A 23,307-nucleotide genomic window follows, 5' to 3' on the forward strand; every position below is an offset into this window, starting at 1 on the left:
GGTGATTTTCATTTAGCTGGCTCAATATGGTCGTCATGACACTTAATTAAGTCACTTTGATGCATGGCAAACATATGTCATAGCAATTTTGAATTTTGTTTCAGGCTCCCAGGCGCAGATGGGCGCAGATGGTCGTTTGTTGTGTAAGTTAATAAATTCAGTTAACTGTTATTTACACTATACTTATTATTTAGCTAAATTAATTTAGTTATATACATATGTGCGCCAAAATATCTCACGAACTTTTCTTCCACTTCCTTTAGCCATAAGTGTACTGTTTTAAATATATTGCTTTTTTGAATCTTAAATCTTAAACTATATACAACACATACACTAACCGACAATGTCGAGACTTGCTAGAAAATATATGGGAGTTCATTTAGTATCGGCTCAATTATATATATATAATGTTAACTATTACAGAGGGGCAGACAGTCATTAAGATTTCAATTCGTTTCGTCATCTTGATGCTTTGTATACATTGAGTAGTCGAATAGTATTTTATCAATAACTGTATATCTCCAGTGCTACCAATCACACTGTGTCATACCATATAGTGTTGGAAAGGTGAGGTTTGCAAAGGTCCACAAAATCATAAACGTGTCACTGTGACTTTAAGATCGAAAGCACCGACTATATCCATGCAATAAAGAGCTACGTCCTTACTATAAAAAACTGAACAAAAATTTCAAAATTGTGCCGATTTTCAAAAACCTGCAATAATATAAGTGCTAGCTGGATATCTATCGCAAGATGATGTGGTTTGTTAAGCTCAGAACCAATTCAATTTGGTCAAGAGAGAAGCACTCATTTAAACCGCAAAGACAATACGGTATACAATCCTGTTGTTCTCCTGATAATTAGATAAATAAAGCAGCATGCAGATATCGGAATATACCTAAGCCAAATAAAAGTGTCTACGAGCCTGCAACAGGTTTCATACAAAAGCTCTAATTGCAATAAAGTGATTTTCGATGTTCACAAGAAAGCAATTCAGATGAAGCTTCAAGAGTAATAAGAAATGCTTTAGATCTGCAAATATTAAGTGTAAAAAACTTCGTGTAATTATAATCGAAAGGGCCTGAAAATCTGATCGGCGATACGTTGTCTTTTCACGTGAACAACAATTTGATTTGGAACCGTCTGATAGATACCATTTTTATTTCCATGATCTTCGGAAGAAGAAAAATTACATGTACTATAAGTCAGTTTAGTTCACCCAACGGTTGGTTGTATCACCTAAAAACACAATAGTTATATAACATATGGTTTTTATAAATGATCAGAATGACGAGACAAGTTAATGACTGTTTGTCCGTCCGTGCCAGCGATAACTTGAGTAAAAAGTACGATATATTGCTAAAACTTCGTACATTATTTTATTGGGAAAAAGAAGATGAGTTCGTAGATGACCGTAATCGGACCACGGTCTATAAAGGGCCATAACTAAGCACTATTTTAAAATATATAACTATGGTTTGACACAAGGAATTGCAGTAGCCAGAGCTTCCTGTTGGCAAATAATTTTGAGAAGTGGGCATGACCTCACATATTTTTTATATCTCCAAAACTAGTAAAGCTACAAAAACTAAATTCACCGAGCGCAGATTTCAGAAAAACTTCTACCGACAGTGTGAAAATGGGTGAAATCAGACGATAACCCTGTCCTCTCCCCATGAATCGGTACTGTTAGAAACTACTTAAAATGAGACATTAAACTTTGTTGTCTTGATGGTATGAGAGTTTTCTGAAGTAGTAGCTGGAGCCAAAACTGGAACCTCTTACTTTTAGGCAAAATCACATATCTCAGGTACCACTCGCCCGATTTGAACCAAATTTGCTTGGTAATATTATTCTGATATTTCTACAATGTAAAGTGAAAATGGGCCAACCACCAAATTGTCGCGGAAATTGGGAGAATTTCACATGTATGGTTACACCCGAAATTAGGTAAAAGAAAAACTTACTTGAAACTAGTAAAGTTAAAGAGGTTATGTGTTAACTTGATTACTTAATTTAATTTGTGAATCTTTTGTTGATGTCGCAAATAATTCAAAACATAAATAATAAAGTTGTACTTTTTTAGAAAAATTATTCGTTAATTACAGCTGATTAGATATAAGATAAGAATTGTAGCTTTTTTAATTTATATATTATATATTATATTTATAATAATTGAACAAAAATATTTAAAGTTTTCTTTTGGTTTATGAATTACCCGAGCTTCATAATTTCTATTTTCAGTTATTCTAGACTTGTCTTGACTTGACTTTATTTATATTAGTTAACATTCATATTTAATTATATATAATTACTAGAGCATATTTTAATTAATGATACATACGTGTGAATGAAATTGATCCAGGTCTTGCTTTAGGGTTGGTAATTGCTGTTAATTAGACTAGTTCTCGTATGGATACTTTGAATACTAACAAGCATAAGTTAATATGATACTAACCTACTTTATATCAAATATACAATAGAAATTATTACTTGTTAAGGCACACCAACAACTTTATAAATCCATAAAGAATTGATAAAAATAAGTTAGCTATCGATACACAAGAAAGTCCTTTGGGCTAAGCAAACTCCCACACTTTGCTAACAACTGCAATCGTATATGTTTATATATACAAATATATACCTGTGTATGTATGGAAGGACTTGTTAAAGGCTATTGAGTTGGAACTAAACGCGGGAGAATGTTGTAAGTAAGCGGAGTAAAAGGAAGAGTGTCATCATGTGATTGCCAAAAGCCGGAAGCAGCATAACAATGCCAGCGACAACTGAGGCAGCGGCAGCGCCAACGGCGGCGGCGGCGACGACGCAGCTAATGCTGCCGAAAAAGGAAAAGCGAACTACTTACAAATATGTATATAAATATGTATATATTTATAAGTTTATAAACGAATACACCACTTTGTCGGACAGGAGAAGAAAAGGCGAAAGCAAAACACAAAACAAGTAAAGGAAAGCAAAATACTTAATGAACAAAGTTGGTAAGTAGTTCGAAGTAAAATCAAAGAGACTCACAGAAAAAAAAATAAGAAAAAGTGAAGAGAGTGAGAACAAGCGTAGCAAATTTTTACGGTAAGTTTTGGCATAATTGTAGTTTATTTGAAAGAGAGCATGTCATATGAACTTAAGAGCAATGGAAGTTGTGCTAAGAGCTTTTGTATTGCGTATTAGCTGAATCACGGCGAATTTGAACGGAGATGATGGAAAGTGAGTTGTACAGGATGCGTAATTTTAAGGAGGCAGAAAGAGTCACGATACAAAAAACATTTGCTTAAAATATAAAATAAAGCAATGACAAAAATTGTTGTTGCCTTCAAAAGTTATTCGCTTTGCTTATTAAATTTTTTGATATATTTTAAAACTTTCAATATTTTTTTATTGCTTGACGCTTTAGTAACAAAAAAGAAAAAACAAAAAACCTTTTATTTTATTTATTTTTTTTTTAACGAATTTCGTGCGAAAACTGATATTTTAGAGGAATATATTCTCTTTAAAAACTGTTTTTTGCTGCAGCATAAAGCCGAAAGCTCTGCAAAACAGCTGTGCGCCGTCGACACCCATACACACACAAGCATGCAGAATTATTTATAAATAGAAAATCTGCGAAAATTGGAATGTATTTATGAAGAGATGTGTGTATTTTGTACTCATGTCACTATACGACTGAATGGTCTGTTTATGCTTCGCACGAAAAGCGCTACGAACACACAAACACACTCAGACTATAGCATAAGTACATACATTAACATAAGCAGGAGCTTAAAGAGCGGACGACCTACCAAAAAGTAGGATAAAAGCTTTAACGAAGAAAGTCCTACAATCGTTAAATATAGTTAAACGTATGTGAGAGTACTTGAGAGTAGCTGGGTGAGAGAGCATACAACTGAGTTTCCACTGCCGATGTAAGAAACCCTCAGCAGCTAAATTTCATTAACAACTCTGCACGATGTCGAGTCCACTAATTGACTTCCTCGCTACTACGTTGACGTTTGAAGCGATTTGTCCAGCAAAGGCCACTCCATTTCAAGTTGAGTTGCTGAAATATGGTGCCGTGAGCGACTTTAACGCGTCCATGCTCTCATGCTCAATTAACGAGTTGCTTTCGGTCGGTTCGTTGGTGTGCGTATGTGTGCGAGAGTAGCGCCTGCACGATTGCTCCAGGCTTGCTGTGGCACAGCGCCGAGCGCGCACGAAGTAAGCGCGACAGCCGCCTCCTAAATGTATGCCACACGTACGCATACACTCGCGCATTGACGTTTGGCTTCCACTCGTGCTATGTGTTGCGCTGCACGGGCGTACACCAGGACTAGTCTACGGTGAATACTCGATGATAGCTGACCAGTGGCAACGGCTGTCAACGCACGACGTTAGTTTGACGCTTGAAAAGCGCATCATCAAACCGGTATTGATATTTTCAACGGCCCACAGTTTTGGTACAAATTGGTGAAAATAATGGAAAATTAAATTTTCGAAAATTACTTAAAAGCGCTTTTCAAAAGTGACTAAGTGCGGTTTGTGCTTGTATATGATGGCTTTCGAACGACAATATTGTCTGAAGCACGTTAAAGTTTTGTAGAAAACCCCCGTGCACGTGCAAATAAAATCCGCAGTAGAGTGGTGTGCTCAAACGTGAGTGTGTGTGTTTGTTAGCTGCGTATAAAGTTTGCGGCACATACAGCTCTATAATACCGAATTGCTATAATTCTGCGTGATAGTGCGTTAACGTTGTGAGTCGCGGCTTTAAAACGTTCTTACTTAATTTTTTCCTTTACATCCTGTACCCATCGCTCTTCCACAAATGGTGGACGTGTGCGGTATTCATGCGTTTCGTGCGTGTTACGTTGTTTGCTTTTGTTTTTGTAGCGATATCTGTTAGCATTAAAACGTCAAGAGCTGTGGCAGCAGTGCGACTTGAAAAATAAGCAAAAAGGCATAAACGCCAAAAGTATGCTATAGAAATATGAACACTGTTATTGCGAAAAACAAAAAGCGCGTTTTTGAAAAAGTATAATAAACAAGAAAAAAGCAACAACAATTACAACTTGACACCTTTTTGCGCACACATAAATCAAATAGTGCATCCGCTTGCGTGTCACGCGTGGCACGCTTACCAAAGCAACCTTCTACACAGTGCAGCGTGAAAAAAGTGCAGTTGTACGATTCGCATTCGCATTCACAATCACAATCGCATATTCGTGCTGCCGTTCCGGTTGCTGCAACACAAATAAAGCAAGTTCGCATTTATTATTCATAAAGTCAAATACTTGTGTGCAAAACAACAGCAGCAACACGCAGCGCGGTGTAACGGCGTGTAAAGCAGCGAGCAGCAGCAGCAGCAGCAGCAGCTATATGAATGTCTAAAACAAATAAACACAGCAAATAAAAACAAATAAAAAACGCACTTGAGTGCGAGTTTTGAGTGTCACGCCTGCGAGCATATTTCGTTTGCATACTTTTCAGCGTCCGGTCGGCTTTGTTGCCATACACACACCTATACCCATATATAAGTGTAAGTGTAGCATTGTGTAGGGAAACGCAGCGCGTTGTTAACCTAAATATGCACGACGAGCAAAAGGCGCAAAAAATCGCAAAAAATCGCTAGCATGAAACGGAAATAATGGCAGAAAGTCAAAAAGCTGTGCCACATAAAGTGTCATTGCCATTTGTGTTGTTGTGCGGCGCATAAGAAAGTTGTGTAATAGTAATTAATATAAATGTAAATGCCATAAATCACAGTGTGCTAAAAAAACTGCTAGAAGCTGGCAAAATTTCCCTTACAAATGTGTCCTGTTTGATTTGGAAAGCGTACGCTTGTGTTGCATATAGCATAGCATAGCATACAATATAATAAAAAATACATAAATTGTTATCTGTGTCAACGGAAGTGTGCGCAGTTAAATTTTAATATTTACTGCATAATAAATCAGCGCATTATACTTTGGTTGTGTTCGAATATGAATTAACAAAGAAATTATTTATCAGTGTCATGTAAAATACAAAAAAAAAAAGCTTAAAATTCTGGCAACAAGTAAGTGAAAATTTAATTTAAGTGCAAAGCACATGTTGTTTTAAGATTTACTATATCGAATTTTTATGAAACTTTTATTTTTTGTATCACACATGTGTTCGCCATATTCACTGCAAAGTCACTAATTACTTTGATAGATTCAATATTAATAACTGAGTTACAATATTCTTGGATTTTTGATTTCAGAACCTGTATTAATAAATTACTTATTTACTCGTAAACTTTTAAGAATTTTTCTAAACTATATTAGGTTAGGTTAAGTTAATCTGGTAAGCTACTAAGCCAAGCATAGAACAGGTTGGTCCTTTGCGAGTACCGATGCAGTTCAGTTGTTAAGTGCACAAAAGGTGCTCCATTCTTTTCCCGGCGCATTGCTCTAGACATTTCCTGCAGTCTTCTATATCTGTAAGCGCCAAACTGCGAGCGTGTGTTGCCACCAGACAACGACCAGTCAGTATTCCCATCATGTTCCAACAGTCTCATCTATCGAGGGCCAATAGAAATTTTGTGTAGTTCCGATCAACCACCCAGGTAGCTCCTTTCGTCGAGTTTTAATCTTTTTACCATGTTTTTGTCAAGATCGTCGTCTAACTCTGGCAGTATATGCCGCACCAACTCCCTCGTCCATTTTCGAGCCATCCGCATAAATGCCTAGAATGGTGTACCTCGCTAACACCTTATTTAACAGTTGAAAAGTGCATTTATGTTGTCGGTGTCGAGGTATACTATTTATTAATTTGTTACATCCTGAACAGGGTATATGCAATTTTTTTGTAGCACAAAAGCGGAAACATGAAAATATAATATAAACAGGAACTTCAAATAGTAGTAATATGATTTATTGAAAAAAAAAAAAAAAACTAATTGTTAAATAAATTCAAATGTATTTTACTTAGTGTGAACTGTATTCGATGCTATTAAGTTCAGAACATAAAATGACTTAAATGGTCTACACGACTTCTTTTTCAGAAAGGAGTCCGATGAACCCAATTTTCGCAAGCAATAATATAATGGCGTTGATTCACTTCTTTTTGAAATAATCAAATCTCCTAACTTTTATAATTCGGTTGTTGTACGTGCTGTGTAGCATGCAGCCTCGTCTTTTTGGAGCCAGATGTCTCCAAGATCAAATTCTTCCAATTGCAAACATAAAAAGTTGGTTCTCGTCGATCTATACCACTCTCCAATGACAGCAACGGTGCCACCAGCTTCATTTCGAAAAAGTATGGACCGAAAACGTTATCGCTTTCAAGTTGTTCCAAGACAAAATCAGCAAATTCACGATATTTACCTCGGTTCAATGGCTTCAGTTCTTAAGTAAGAATCATTTTATTTGGATACAAGCCCAAATCCTTTCGCGCAATCCGCCAGGTTGTTGTTTGAGACAGTCCCAATTCTTGAGTACGTCTTGGAATCATCAAATTGCGTACCTAAGTAACATTTGCTTCAATTGCAGCAATATTTTCATTACTTCGAAAGATCCTTTGCCTTATTGGCACTTGAACATTATGTAAAGAAAACGAACGTTCGAAATTTTCAACTATTCGACGAATAGCGCACAAAATGTTGCTATTGGAAAAATATTATTTTGATGATAGCTACGTATATCTTTCCATGATGACAAAGTCTACGTTACTAATTAAAAATAAATAAAAACTATACATCAAGGCCTTTTCAAAATGGTCGGAAAGACACTTAGAAATTCCTAATCGAAATCTAGGTATGTACATATATATAATATGATTAGAATGGTGAGATAAGACGTCTAGTCTGTCTAGTCGTTCGTCTGAATATTCGCTAATTTTAAAGATAGTTGCTCATTCATCGATATCTTATCACTATACTTTCATTGTATGAAAAATTTGGCAATAATTATAGCCCAAAACATCTTTACCACTACCGAAAAGGTTTCCAGATTCGATTCTATAGCAAGTTGCTATCAAAATGAAGTTCTAAAATGAAAAGATTTTTCTTGCTATATTACATTGCCCTGAAACTCAGTTCGAGATCTACTTGTAGCATTTAGTTTCTTGAAAAAATTGTTCAGGTCAGATCACTATAGCTTCCATACAAACGTAATGTTCAAACTAAAGTTCTTTGTATAGAAAATTATTTATTTGTGAAGCATATTTTAGCTTCGGTGCAACCGAAATTAATTTGTTTTATATTAAAATTTTGAACTTTTCTTTTAAATATTTTAGTATTTTTCTTTGCTCCTAAAAGTAGGAAAGTAGTGCCATCGTTTCTCTTTCGGAGCATATTGCAACTCGAAACAGACCGCTAAACTTTCTTTAAAATTTTAATTTTTTTATTTTCATTTTCATGGTATTAACGTACAGTTGGAAACATTGTCTACAGTCATGGTGTGATAATTGAGAGGCCGATCGTGATGACGCTCAAGAACCGCTAGATTCACACAATAATTAGCTAACAATTGGCGGGGTTATAGAAATATGTACGCATAAGTAAGACATTGAAATAACTGATTCGATAGAACCAGTTGAATCGAGAAATCAAAGGATAGTAGAAGATAGAATAGTTTCTAATGAAGAAAGTGTTTCAACTACAAAACGGGATATAAAAGGATATAAAGAAAATTTCCAAAATAACAAGCCAAATCATTCGAATGGACATGCGGGAGATGTCCAACTCTGTTACCATCTTTCTCACACTTGCATCATATCCTTCACTTGTAAATACAATATTTTCATCGGTTGATTAGGTTGGAAGTCGTTCAGAACGAGGTATGTTTTGTACCATTCATAGGTTTGTATTTTTGAAAAAATTTAATCAAAGTAAGCCTATTTCAATATTCGCAACGATTCTGTGGACGAGATGTGGTGTGAAATATAAAATTCTTATATGGAAAATTCTTTATTTGTGAATATTTAGGTAAGCGCAAAGGGATAGAGACTTATCCTTTGTTTAACTTTAGAAACTTATTTTTTAACTAACTTTAAAGGTACATAACAATTACTTTTATATAGGGCGACACGATTGGAAATATATAGTTAGTTATGTAGGATTATGTGCATGTTGAATACATGAAATAAACGCAGGTAGTTCTATAACAAAATATGTTAAATAATTTGGAAATATATTGCGGCACCTTCTGATATTTTTGATTTTTACAATAACGAGCTCTTCAGCAAAGGTCAATATTTCTTTGATTTTTTTTTTCCATTTTTGATCTCTACATCTTCGTTTAGGTATATAATATTTATTATTCGCTATAATTTTCATCACTCTTTTTGTTTTAAATGGAGTTCCTTGAACTAAGTCAAACATTCATATAAAGAACGACATTTAAAACAAAGTGTGATGAAAATTATTGAAATTAAAAAAAAGCAATCTCAAACTTATCCCAACGAGACCACCTACAACGAAATCTCAGTACACTATGCCTTCACGCTAGCATACACACGATATAAAATAACAGTAAAAGTGAAACAGGACGCAATAATTGCGATGAGTAGAACTCCATTAGCATTGAATGAGTGGCTGTGGAGCGCCGTCAACGGGAGCGAAAGTCAAGTTATGCAAAGGCCAGACAATGTCGCGCTCCTTTATAAATTTCACACTTTGCAAAGTCACGAACCATTGACGCAAAACACACTGACACACCGACACAGACACATACATGCTTAGAGACGTTCGCACTTGATAGTAGAAATGTGGAATGAAGTGTTTGTCAAATAAAAGTCAGCACGGCGATGGCGGCGGCGTCACAACAGCGACAAAGTGCCACTGACAAACAGACAATGCTCGAAATGGAGAGAAAGGCAAAGACAAAGCCAAAAGCCCAAGCAGGCATATGCTCACACTACACACCGTGTATCCGTATATAGTGAAAAGGCAGCCACTTTTTGTGTCACAAGAACAATGCGAATTTCATTATCGCCCGAGTCAGTGTTAACACTGTTGTCGGCGACGCTGCTGTTGACCTTTAATGTTGGGCGACAAATGCTGATATTGTTGTTACTGTTGCTGCTGTGGTACCATAGATGCCTCCTGCCACGTTGCGGCACCTCGCCTCACGCGCAACGGCGACAACTTGAAGTGGAAGCTACACAAGAGTTATTGCATTTGTGTGTATGTGCGTGATTTGGTGGCCATATTGCCCGCAGAGCGTGAAGTAGTTGAGTAGAGGAAGTTCAGTCAAAAGTCAGGCATCAAAGTCGCGCGTCTGACATGCGGCTGATGACGTGCTTGACACTGTTGGCGCTGTTATTGCCGAGTCATTAGTATGCCATAAAACACACATATTCCAGCAACACACACACACACACACATACACGTTCGCAAACTATGCCGTTTTGCCTGCTCAACTGATTTTAGAACGGGAATAGTGTCAGCGATGCGTGGTGATATTATTCGGTTGGTTGTTTGGCAACGCCATTCATGTATGCCATGGCGGATGAGTGCTCGCCCACACACTACTTGTTTTGGCAATTTACATACTCGTACGCCAAGCGCAAACTAGCGCTTGTTTAGTAAACAAACTATTTTTCAGACAATAGTCCGTTGTGCTGGCAACAACAAGATGGGCGCCACACACACTCACTCACACTTGTATACATGTATCTGTGCTGATATGCTGCTGGTGGCCGTACTTGCTACTTTCGCTGTTGCCTTCACTGCGTTTGTTGTTGTTGTTGTTCTTGCGTTTTTGTTCAGACACTTTTATGAAGTTGCAGCATGCGAAGTTGCATCCAACAAGCGCATAAATAGCGCAAAAGCGCATAACCTACTTGCTCGTTTGCATGCGTAAAAATATGCTTGCAGCAATTAAACAGACATTTTCAGAACTCGCATGCGAAAGGCGCAGCCGGCAACTTGTGCTGGCGGAAAATAAACTTACGGAATTTATTTCGCATAATGCTGGCATGCGAAAGTGCGCAAGTTTAAGAGATATGCTCCGATTGCTGCAACTTAATCTGTGACATTTCTGAAATAAGTAGTGAAAGTGAGTTGTCTGGCATGCCCATATAGTTATGCAGGTATTATTCTGAGAAATTCAAACAGTATAATTAATGCTGAATTTCGGTTTGCACAGCTGGTTTTGTATGCTGCTGTGGTGGGTAGCGATTTTCGAACTTTATTTATGAATACTCATATTTACTCGTATATGTGAGGTGTCTGGAAGCGAAATAAAAATTAAATACTAAATTTAAAGCTGTAACTTGAAAAATTTTGAGAGCTATTTAAGATAACAACAAATAAAAACGTTAACCTCGGCTGCATCGAAGCTTTAATGTGCTTAGCAAGTGTGTATTTTGCGGCAATAAAGGGTATAAAGAGATACAATTTTCGTTCAAAAAACGTCTACGGAAATGGTGACGTTGGCTGGAGCAATAAGCTGACCAAATTTCAAATGTATAGTCCAATAGCAAAGTTTTCAATGAAGAGACTGGATTTTAAACGATTGTAAAGTTCGAATGGTAGTTCTATGCTTTAGTGATGTGTTCTCAATAACTTCTCGGAAAACAATCCTTGCCAAATTTTGAGCAGATATACCGTCAAATGCAAACTTTTTCGATAAAAAGGCACTTATTGTAATTTTGAGAAGATATCTTGTGAAATACAAAGCTTTCCTACGTATGTATTATTATACATATAATATATATATGGTGAAATACTTTAACTTTTGCTTCTACGACAGCTTTATGTCTAGTGGTCTGATATTGGTAATTCTGACAAAGGCGCAGCTTCTTGGAAAGACGACTGCAAAATTTCGCATCAATGTTTTACACGCTGAGGCACTATATCTCGTGTATGCATGAGAAGACGGACAGAAATGGTTAAAGCGACTCACCTTATGACACGGACAATTTTTTTATGCTGATACATTTTATAGGGTCTCCGACGCTAATTTCTGAATTTTAGAAATATCTTGGCCAAGTTTTCTCCCACTCAGGGTACTAAAATTTGGTAACGGAAATACTTTCATTAAAAAAATAGTTTATTTCTTACAAATTATCGAAATCTGTAATCTTGACGCCGTTAAATTTGATTGGACAGCTTTAGAGGTATTTATAATTCTTGTGTAGTATGGCACAGTGGCACATTGTATATTATTTAAGTCGTGCCGTCTTCATCATAAATCAGCAAATATCAACTAACCTGTTCCCGAAAAGTTTCTTTTGCTCTTTTTACTGCAAAACATATAATTATGGGCCATTTAATGCATGTAGCTGCGACACTCAAGACACCACAAATTTTTGAGGAAACTATATAAAATCAATGAAAGTCGTTTGAAACACAGCAGTTTATTATGATATTTATTTTATGGCATAAAATATAAAAAAAAACAAACAAAACAAAATAGTATCTCTCAAATGCAAAACAAGAGATTTGTAAGACAAAGATCCACGTCCATTTAATATAGCATTATAAAACCGAAGAGTGTAATCAAATTCTGTGGCTTGTGGGATATCGTTGCTTGAAGCAAGTGCGAAGCTATTTTTTAAGGATTGTAAAAAAATGATGACACATAATACTCGTGATATATTTTAATGGTCGCTTATGTGTGGGTGATAAAGTTCACTCCTTCGTGTTTCATTTGTTGCTTTAATAAAATTCGAAATACGAACTTCTTTGTTGTGCTTTCAATCAGCTCGATTCTACCAGCAACATTTACCTATGTCACATATCACATGGCCAGAACTATACTAAATGGTTAAGGAGAGAGTTTAAGCTTTCGTGACTTATTAGCAAATCATATGCACAAAATTTCCTATGACATCAGCAGAGCTACAGAGTCTACTAATTTTGTCCACTCAATGATTCTTTCCATTAGCTAAAACCAATCGGCGTAGAAAATTACGTCGATATGTTTATTGTGACAAAAAAGTGTACGGAGGTTGTAAATAAAACGCAAAATATTTAATTATTCATAAATATTTATTTTGTTGCATTCAAAGCAATCCCAACTCGATGTAATATGCTTATTCCAATGACTTCTCCAGTCCTCGGAACGTTTTTCATAAGCACTTTTTGGGATGGCTTTCAGTCCCTTCAGCGAATTTTATTTTATCTCTTAGTCGACTAAGAACGGGTTCCACAAGGCGGCAATTTCAATTTGGGGAACACAAAAAGTCACATGGAGCCGAATCTGGTCATAACGGTGATTTATCGATGATATTCATTGCGTTTTTGGCTTTAAATTCGGTCACAATCGTGGATCGATGCGTTGGTGCATTATCGTATTGTAAAATCTAAGAATTGTTTTTTCACAACTCCTGTAGTTTTCGACGGACGTTCTTACGCAAACTTTCCTTGTTGACCGCCTGTCCTTCCGGAACCAACTCATGATGCACCAAGCCACGTATGTACATCAAAAAAAAAAAAAAAAACATGACCTGACGAGCTGGAACGCGTTTCATACCCAAAATATCCACCAAAATCATTCGAACAAACTCACGATAGATGTCAAACTTTCTTGCCTGACGAATCTGATCACAATATCTTTAAATTTTTAAATATTTTAATCAGTTGAAGTGATGGAAGTTCATACAGAACGAGTCATGTTTTCAACGATCTCTCGACCGTCCTTGAAGGCTTTGTACCAGACTATGCTCGTATTTTTGATAAAATTGAATCACTGGACAAAATTTTCCGCAAATTTGGCACTGTAATTAAGGAGAGTCCTACTCCTCCTGGAGTAAATTTTTTCTTAATATATACTAGGGGAATTTGAATTATCAATTTATTTTTACTTTTCAGACAAGTCAAAAACTGCTTTTTGTCCAATTTCTAAAAAAAAATTGTAAAACTTTACAAGTTTTTTAGTTTAACTAGAAGATAAATTATAAAAAAATGCGAATCTCTTTGAATCTTTTGTTTTCGATAGAAATTGCGACCTGCATCCTGCCCGCCGTCCGACAAATGCACATGAGAGATGCCTCGGGTAATTGCATCTCAAAGGCAGAATATCAGAGATTTCGTATCCAAAAAATGTTTGAGTGATATTTAAATACATAGCTGTAAGCCCTAGAAATTTAGATTTAGTCAAATATTTCTTTTCCTCCTAAAAATCTTCAAGAAACCGATTTTTGAAGCTTCTAAAGCAGACTCCCTCCTTAACTAGCACCAGCAGATCAAAGGGATAAGGTATACTATATTATTGTAGCCAAAGATATCATAAAGGGACCAGAAGTAAAATATTTACAAAAACTCCTCCAGCAAAGATTTTACGATGAGTAAGAAAATTTTGTTCTGCAGACTTAACAAATATGAGGCACTGGTTTGCAGAAAGAAATTTCAAAGGAGGGTACGCACATTAAATTTAATGGCCTGCAGCGACAACAAAAAAGTCATAATAAACAATTTTTCAATTTAAGCATAAATGAATAAGGAAACCATTAAGGAAAATACCGGCAGACGGGTGTGGTGAGTGAAGTGTTGCTGCTGTTTACAGCACTTGCCTTGTGGCACCGCTACTTCGCACACTCAAAAATAATTAAAGTTCTTCTCATTAGCTCCGAACGAAGTTCGTCTGCTTCACTTGCGCAAATGAGGAAATAAGGAAGGTACTCGTAACTTGGCTTCTGTAAGGTCAAATAAGAAAGTGAGTGAAGTATTCGAGTGATGGCTGAATTCTTTAAGATATTTGTATTTAAAGAAATTATTTGAAAGAGTATTTCAATTTATTGTTTCAGTTGTTAGTTATGGCCGATAGCAAAGTTTATATATAGTTATATGTGTTGCAAACTTTAATTAGAAATATAATATATATTTATTTTCATGGAGAGCAATTTAAGCAAACTAATAACAAGAAAGGGACGCTTAGGACAATACATAATATTTTGAACTTTCTTAAATATAAAATGGTTTATTGGAACAACAGCCGTATATAGATAATAAATCTTTACCAAAATGCCCTGAATCGAGAAAATATAATAAAAGTTTTGATCTATCGAAACTCTAAAGCTAAGCATATCCTCCAAACTAAGTCGTATCCTTCGCCGTACCATGCCTACTTTTCTTCTGTCATCAGTCTAAGCTCCATTAGTTTAGTAGATTGTAGGATGACTTTCGCAAAAGCAAAAATATTGAATAACTTCTAATGTATTTACATTAAACCGATTATTTATTCATTTTCATGTTAAAAACTCCAAGTTCATAATTTTGCTGAAAAGTCCTCTGATATGTACTTAACATTGACAGTGAAACTAAAGAAGCTCAGACAATTATAACATATGTCTCCCATACAAATAACTTTTTTCTTCTTTCTTCGAGCTTTTACTCGAAATTTATTATTCGTTTTCTGGAAAATGTTTTTCGAAGCCGGGATTAGCCTTAAAAAAGTATATGAAAATATAACTAACACTAATTTTTGGAGATATCTGTTATAAAAGTTGTCAGAATCGAACAATAATTGTTCTTTGCCGAAAATATCGATTAATGTGTGAGATATGTTTTTAAAATCTGTGGAAAATGTTTTTTTATATAATATTATATTTTTATGGTAAGAATGGATTAAATTTTCACAAATTTTATTTTTTATAACAGCTGGGAACGAGTGTGGTAGTCTAGCATCGTTAAGTTATCCAAGAAGGGAGGAAATTTGTTGGCTTTAAGTAAATTGTGCATGTGATCATCGCATACAGTTTTGAATCATTAGTCAATAAGTTCAATGACCTTTAGTTATACGCTCATACTACTTTCCGCTCCATATCCGCGCAGTGATTTAGAAGACCGGCAGAGACCTCAGCTACCTAAGTGTACTGTTTTTTACCGTTCAATTTATTTGCGCAAGTATTTTTATAACATATATTCACCAGTAAATCTGCTTTAGTACCGTTATTAGTAATCTGTGTAAAAGAGGCAACACTGATGAATATCCTTATAGAAAAGGTATGCAGAGAAAACAGATGCAAAAATTCAATTACTGTATTCAAATTCATGCCTGAACGCTATTTCTCGTTAATTTCCGCTCAAATGTAACACTTTTTGCATCAAAAAAGATTTTTTCGCTTTAAAAGCGAGATTTCTTTAACTCGATTATTTCGAATTTCCGTCGCTGAAGATAAATGATACGTCAGCAGATGTGTGTTTATATAAACATATATCATTATCGTTACAAGCGCATGAGTACGTGCGTAGACGCTGACTGCCAGAATTAATTTAAATTTGCTAAATTTGACAGTTGAGAGGCATGCAAATACTCCACACTTGAATGACTAACTGACTGACGACCTGACGAACTGATTGTTTGGTTAATGCATTTTTTGTGCCTTTATATGAGTATTTTTGACTGCTTGCCCGAGTGAATGAATGACTGAATGTCATTTAAACATCAGCGACCCCAATGACAGCGGTCGCTGATACACATACGCACACACACACACTTGGGTTCATGCAATATTACATTTACACGCTTGCATAGGCGCATTCGCGGCGCACATGTGCCAACTCTTGTCAGACATTTAACGAGGTCATGTTTGTGGCTTTTTACTTTATTTCATTTCAGCTCCTTTCATTTTTTAAATCAACAAAAGCTCTTCCGCTGCGCCTGTCATTGCGTCTGGCTCGTTGTTCACTGTCACATTAGCGGGTTTGTTATTTTTGTTGTTGGCGGCTGATGCTTGCACCTCCTCATTGACGTTTTCGTAAATATTCGCTCTGCCCTGGCAAGTAAAATCACAAATGTTGTCGCCGATATGAGTTTGGTGCTCCCTGGCGTATGAGCAATATTTTTCATATATTCTTTACTTTGCAAACGTTGTAGTTGTTTGTATATGTTTGACGCTGCTTTATATTCAACTGTTGTCACATGCACAATAGCCTCATTGGTGTTGATGGCTGTGAATATATAAACATGTTACACGCAGCCATTACTGCGTCGCTGGCAAACACACTTAAAGTACACATTCTACTTCATGCATGCCAAAATAAATATAGACCACATACACTTCGGAATGGCATGCATTCCGCATGTATCTATAGAAAGTCGGAAATTCAGTTATCTGCCGTTATATGAACTTGTCAGCGCGTATCAGGCTCAAGTTTGGTCGTAAAAGCAAAAACTTCTGAAAATTGTAAGAAAATGTCTGTGGCGCATGAAGTGTTTATTCTTGCATATGCGAGTAGTATACATTTTAAGACCAACTGTAAATGGTCTGAAACTTTAGTCATATTTTGTAAATATTCTTAAAGTGGAAATGTATTGGTGAGAGCACATATATTTTCAGTATCTCTTCAATAAAATCTTAACGAATTCTATTATTATATAATGAAGGAGATGGATCCTCAGCTTACCTTTTTTTTTCATATAGAAAATGCAATGATCTTTATGCCTAATATTGACTCTAAAGCGTAACTCGTATGCACATTGATTAAATTGTACGAAAAATTGTAAGGCAGCGGCTGATGTCGTAGTGGCCTTTTCGTTTAATTCACGACATCACTTTTGCAACCTGCTTAATGGTGACTTTATCAATTATTAATCGATTATTAATCGGTGGAATATGGTCCAAGTTAATAAAATTCAGCGAAAAATAGCGAAGGTTGGCAAAATGAAAAACCGATGAAATGAAATATTGAGCTGTTAACGCTTCAATCGAATCATGATACTCGAAAAGCTAATACTTTTTAAGTGGTCTTAATGCATAGATAGATATATTGATCGAAATCAGAAGAATGCACTGCGACCGGTGCCGTCTCCTGTTGTCACAACACTTCGCTTAAACCAGCCAAATCAAAGCGGCTTAGAAAAACCTATGGTTTAAAGGTTATTGTTCTCTAAGTGGATTCATTTGCTGGTAACCAGACTTCGTCTTCCTTTCATTGCAGGAGTATGTTTTCTGGTGTCCCAGAGGTGACTGCGTCTATGCCAGAAATGCGTTGTTTTCAGCAGGAATCTTGTTAGCATTCTTACGCACTCTAGTAGTGCGGTCAATTTAATTTCATTGGACGAGGATGTCTAATGTGGTACTTGACCAACATGATGATAGAATAATAGCCTATTCCTAGTGAGAGTTTTTCTCTAGCATAATTTGTTACGTGGTTCGATTCTGCCGTTTTCGATAAATCTATAATGTTAAAGACTTGCTTCTTCTTCTGATATAGCAAAAAGTGCTCAACTACTTAACTCACTAAAACTTGTTAATGTTTCGCACAAAAGCACTTAAAAAAAAAAAACGAATTTCACAATATTTGCTATATGACGGCTTTACTCAGATTTTCCTATATATTTTATTAAATAATATTCTTAAAGACATGCTTAATGAAAGCCGATTCTGGTATTGGTATTATCCTTACAGAAATATGGAACGCTGCAAGAGTTGCAAAAGCTCCGCTTTGAAAAGATGCGTTCAAATTAATTAGAATTTTATTCACTAATTCTATGTCCTAAACTCATAAAATGAAAAATAATGTAACTGTAAATATAAATGACATTTATGAATTATTTAATTTTAAGGTTTAAGATTAAAAATTATAGAAAATATTTTAACTTTATTTTACAGCTGTGAATCAATGGACTTTATACGAAATTCAAGCACCAGCAAATAGAGTTATCAGAAAAGGTAAATCAAACTCAACAAATAATAAGCACGAAGCCATTTATATAGATATTCTACAATGAATAAGAAATGTCGTAATGCAAAATGTATAGAAATTAAATACACAATAACATGTTTACATATGTGTATGTGAATAAGTACACACATTATATATTCAAAAGCGGTTAACATTCACATGTCAATGAATACTCGTATCGCATGTTTTAAAATCTTTAAGCACGCACAAATTGCCGAAAAAGGATTTCATGTAAATTTGCTGCTGTGCATACAAAAGAAATTGCTGTCGTGTGACAGGCGACGCGACACGTCGGTGACAAGCCAGCTTTCTCAAGCAAACGCATTAATACGATTACAAGACCAGAGAAAATCTCATTTTGGCAGATAAAATCAACACAATAAGAGTCTGCAAAGAATACAGCAAAATAAAATGAGAATTGCGAAAATGTAATAAAAAAGATCAAATAAGTAAGAAAACTTTAAAACGAGACTATGTTGGAAAAGACCGTTGGATATATAGGAAGCCAATGCAAAGTATACAAATTCAAGAACATATTTTATGGAAATTAGTTGGGATAAAATATAAAGTATTTATGTATGTGTTTACTTATATTTTCTTGAAGTTGAATTAGAAGTTTAACTAAAATTTTGTTGCGATTTGGTGAAGAAGAAATGCTATTGGTTTTAAATAACAAACTGCGTTTAAAAATAGACTAGTGCGATTGATTGGAAAAAACAAGAAAACACTTTGCTTAGGTAATGTAAAGCTCAAGTCCATCCGAGCATTATAAAAGTATTTGACGCGCCGAAGTCGAGGTCGAGGTCGAGGTCGAGGTGTTAATTAATGAGATCGAAAAGTTTATCATTCAAAACATAATAATAATTTCATAAAAATTCAGTATTCAGTATAATATTTCCTTGTGGAACTCAAGTGCGTGCTTAACCACCATTACTGCTTCTGTATTGAAACTAAGGCGAGTACAAAGTGTAAGTCTGGTTTGTCGAAAGACATCTTCATTTTGTATCCCAAAATAATTGAAGCAGATTGTGGATTCGGCAGAGCCTATTTAGGTTCCTATCATCGGGCATGTTTTCATCCGAATATATCTTCCATAGTAGCTGATACATGCATTTTACAGTTTTTTGCCGCCATATTTGCATAGCTGATGCCATATCTGGTGAACACGGGGAGTGGTTAATGATTAAAATGTTCTTTTTGATCTCTTTAATGATGTCCTTGGAATGTTGGATTCTGAGCAATTTTTGGTCGTCAGTCAATTTGTGCGGAACAAACCGGGCACACACTTTTCGTAAGCCCAAATGTTCGGTTAAAATGCGATAAGTCGATGTTTTAAGATGTTCAATTCCATTTTTTTTTCTTTTTTTTTTTTTTTTTTTTTTTTTTTTTTTTTTTTTTTTTTTTTTTTTTTTTTTTTTTTTTTTTTTTTTTTTGATTTTTTCCCGCACAGTTTCGATCGAATTTCCGGTGATCACGGATTGTGACTTGCCCACATGTTGATCGTCATTTAACACAAACATACTGACACTTAAAACGCAATTACTTTACTTCCTATAGCTGAAATGTCATGAAACTCTCACTGGACAATAAATAGAGATAGCAAATTGTAACGTACAAGTCGACCTATAGATGGCGCCTCCAGGGGGCGCTAAGTATATTCCTGTTTACTTTGTAAGGAACCTTGTAGACTGGGTTGTTAAGATCGCAATCTGATTGTATTCCACATAGAAGCTATTTTATGTGGATTTTTCAGCATAAGTTCCTATCGCTCGTAGAGACCATAAATGGAGCTCACTTCCTTTATTATGGGATTCAAAAGTTTCCAATAAGTAAATATTTTCAGTTCGTCCCCCTAGATGTTTTGATTCCTTGCACTCCTAAATATGCCCTTTGCAACACTGTTATGTATGTGAAGTGAGCTCTGCATACATGAATTGGCACTCCTAAATGACGGGTTTAGTCGTAGTGAATTGTAGACTCGAAATCAGTGCGTTGTCTGTATTTGTCAACGTGTATTTCAACGTCAAGTTCTGTTCAGATGGTTAAGTCATATCGGTGTAGAAAAAATTATTAAAGCTATCGAAGTTGAATTCGGTAAAAGATACACGAAAGAGAAAGGATTGACGCTTTTTGTAATAATAAGAGGAAATTTCACTTCCAAAATCACTTACGTGAAATCTTGACGTGAATTGAGCATTTTCATTTCTAAAAACTGAGATGGAGGAAATGGTTTACGATATTTTCCTGCTGTTCACCTCCTGCCGAAATAAGTGCTAGCCAGTTCACGACACATGTAAAATACTAATTAGGCAACCAAAACGTCAATCGCACAGCTGGCAGAACAGCCAAAAACTAAGAAACTAAACCCTAACCAGAGAGCAATCAATTGGATACCAAGTAAATTAAACATTATTAAATTTCCGCTTAAGCTCGGTATTATATCACTTATTCATATCGTCCACTCCATGCCACTTTTAGGCCCACCTGCTGACATCTGACGTAGTACAGTTAGCATTTTAGGCAATTATTCCGTTCTTTCCGCTAGTTTGTTGAATGATTGATTGTTTACATTAGGCGAATGACATTGCCAGCAAGAACTTCAGCGCCAGCGGTAAGGGTCTAGATTAAGTTATTGATTATTTAATGGCGTTTTGCAAATGTAGCGTGTTTTCTGCTACCAAATTAAACAAGTCGCTATATAGTTGTAAGCCTATATGCGTTTGTAGCATAAATAGTTAATTTATTTTCTATTGCATTTCCTAGCCCACGCGATTCATTATTAAATCGTGTGAATTAAATACGAAAATCTGCAAGGAACTACAATAAAACTGTTTTCTATGTGCTAATACGGAAATCTGCGTGGAGCTAAGGTTTCCTATGTATATACTAAATTATAATTATTTCCTCTATATATGTATGTATAGTATTGTGCTAGTTAATGAATGTCTGATGGCAAATTTGCTGCTGGTCTTTGGCTTTGTTTCATTTAAACAGCACAGTTACATTTCTCCCAAGAACAAACTGGTGTATCGTTTTTTAATTAGCTCTCGGTCATTTCGCAGATAATTAGTCATTTTCGGCAATGCGCACCTAATTGATTACACAAATCTATTTTCTTAAATTTTGTGCTTCCAAGTAATTATTATTTTTTTGAGCTGTGAGTTCTACAAATTATAGAAATATTATTCCTTCTCCTCTAAAAATATTTTACTTGTTTGCTATAATATAATGATGCGATCTGAGCAAATTTTTCTTATATATATAGATATTTTATAAGTGGTCCGATAAAATCATGTCCAACGATTGGAATTTAAGTGGAAACCCCCCATGTGCGCCACTACCGTGGGATAGTTCTCTGCTCTGATATCCAGTGTCTTGCCAACACGTGCTACTTCGGACTCAGTGGGCAATTGAAAAGTAAAATCCTCTCTCGACGATCGAAAACCAAACTCTGTAAGTCACTCCTTATTCCCGTCCTGCTATATGGCGCAGAGGCACGGGCGGCAACAACGTCTGAAGAGTCGACGTTACGAGTTTTCGAGAAAAAGGTTTTGCGGAAGATTTATGGTGCTTTGCGCATTGGCTACAGCGAATATCGCATTCGATAGAATAATGAGCTGTAAGAGACAGCGCGTACACTAGCTGGGTCATGTCATCCGTATGGACGAAGAAAACGTTGGAAAGACTAGGCGGAGAAGGACCTGGCTTCGCTTGGAATCTCCAATTGGCGCACATAGCAACAAGCAGTTTCTAATGGCGTGCTCTTGTTGTGGCGTGCCAGTGAATAAGAAATAAAAATAATGTATTTTATTTATTACTCACAGTTTTGTAGACATTTCACAGAATGAATTGAAAACATAATTACAGTTTAAATATAATAAGTTAGAGTTACTGTTTAGGTTAGGTTAGGTTAATCTGTTGGGCCAATGAGCCACGCATGGATATATCTAAAACATTTATATAAACCCTCTCCGATGAAACCGATTTTATGGTTTATTTGATCAAGAACTAACAACTAGTTTGCTTTCCTCCAGACTACTTGAGGAATGTTTTTGCCGCTAAAATAACCAGCTTCAATGACTCAGTCAAACCTCCTTCTGTTTAAGTATTCCAAACTTACCCAGAGATGCATAGAAATGAACTGCCTGCAGAAGTCTCACCCTGTTTATCTTAACGCATGCATAACACTTCACTATAAATACAGTCGCAGTCACAACAGTTCTTCGTAGTTTCAAGCTTCTTTATATTCATCTGTACAAATTTGACTTTGGTCGTTGCTTTCACTCCATGCAGACGTATATTCTCGCACAACTACACCCACATTCATGCGGCCATAAAAGTATAAATTCATGTGTTGTTGCCAAAGTGTTAGTGTACTCGTATAAGCTCTTGCTTCAAGAAGTGGCGAAACAAAGTCAACGAGCTGTGAACAAAATGCATGAAAGTGTTTTAAGAATTTCTATTGTATTCTAAATAAAAGTGTATAGTAGAAGCTTCTCTGAATGCCACAGAGACAAGGACGACTAGCAAGGGTAAAGGTTCAGCTACGTAACTGTATTAATATATATGCAGTTATTAAATTTGTCTGCTATATGCTTATATATTATACTATTTTATATAGTAAAGACATTTACTTTTCATCCGACGTGAATATCTATTGCTTGCAGTGGGATTCAAATTGCAAAAAAAATTAACAAAGAAGTTTTTGTCGATCATAA

General features: G+C 35.7%; 1 protein-coding gene across 3 annotated transcripts in view; it reads left to right on the forward strand.

The window, feature by feature from the left end:
* Positions 1 to 4,347: 4,347 nt before the first annotated feature.
* LOC108974677 (hemicentin-2) overlaps positions 4,348 to 23,307 on the forward strand; it is a 255,062-nt gene continuing 236,102 nt past the window's right edge. For all 3 annotated transcript variants that reach the window (XM_018942660.1, XM_018942662.1, XM_018942661.1), the window contains exons 1-2: positions 4,348 to 6,046; positions 18,517 to 18,576. The gene's annotated coding sequence lies outside the window, so the exon portion shown is untranslated. The remainder of the gene's footprint in view (positions 6,047 to 18,516; positions 18,577 to 23,307) is intronic.

This window comes from Bactrocera latifrons, unplaced genomic scaffold, assembly GCF_001853355.1.
Source record: "Bactrocera latifrons isolate USDA-ARS-PBARC rearing strain unplaced genomic scaffold, ASM185335v1 scaffold_58, whole genome shotgun sequence".
NCBI lineage: Eukaryota > Metazoa > Arthropoda > Insecta > Diptera > Tephritidae > Bactrocera > Bactrocera latifrons.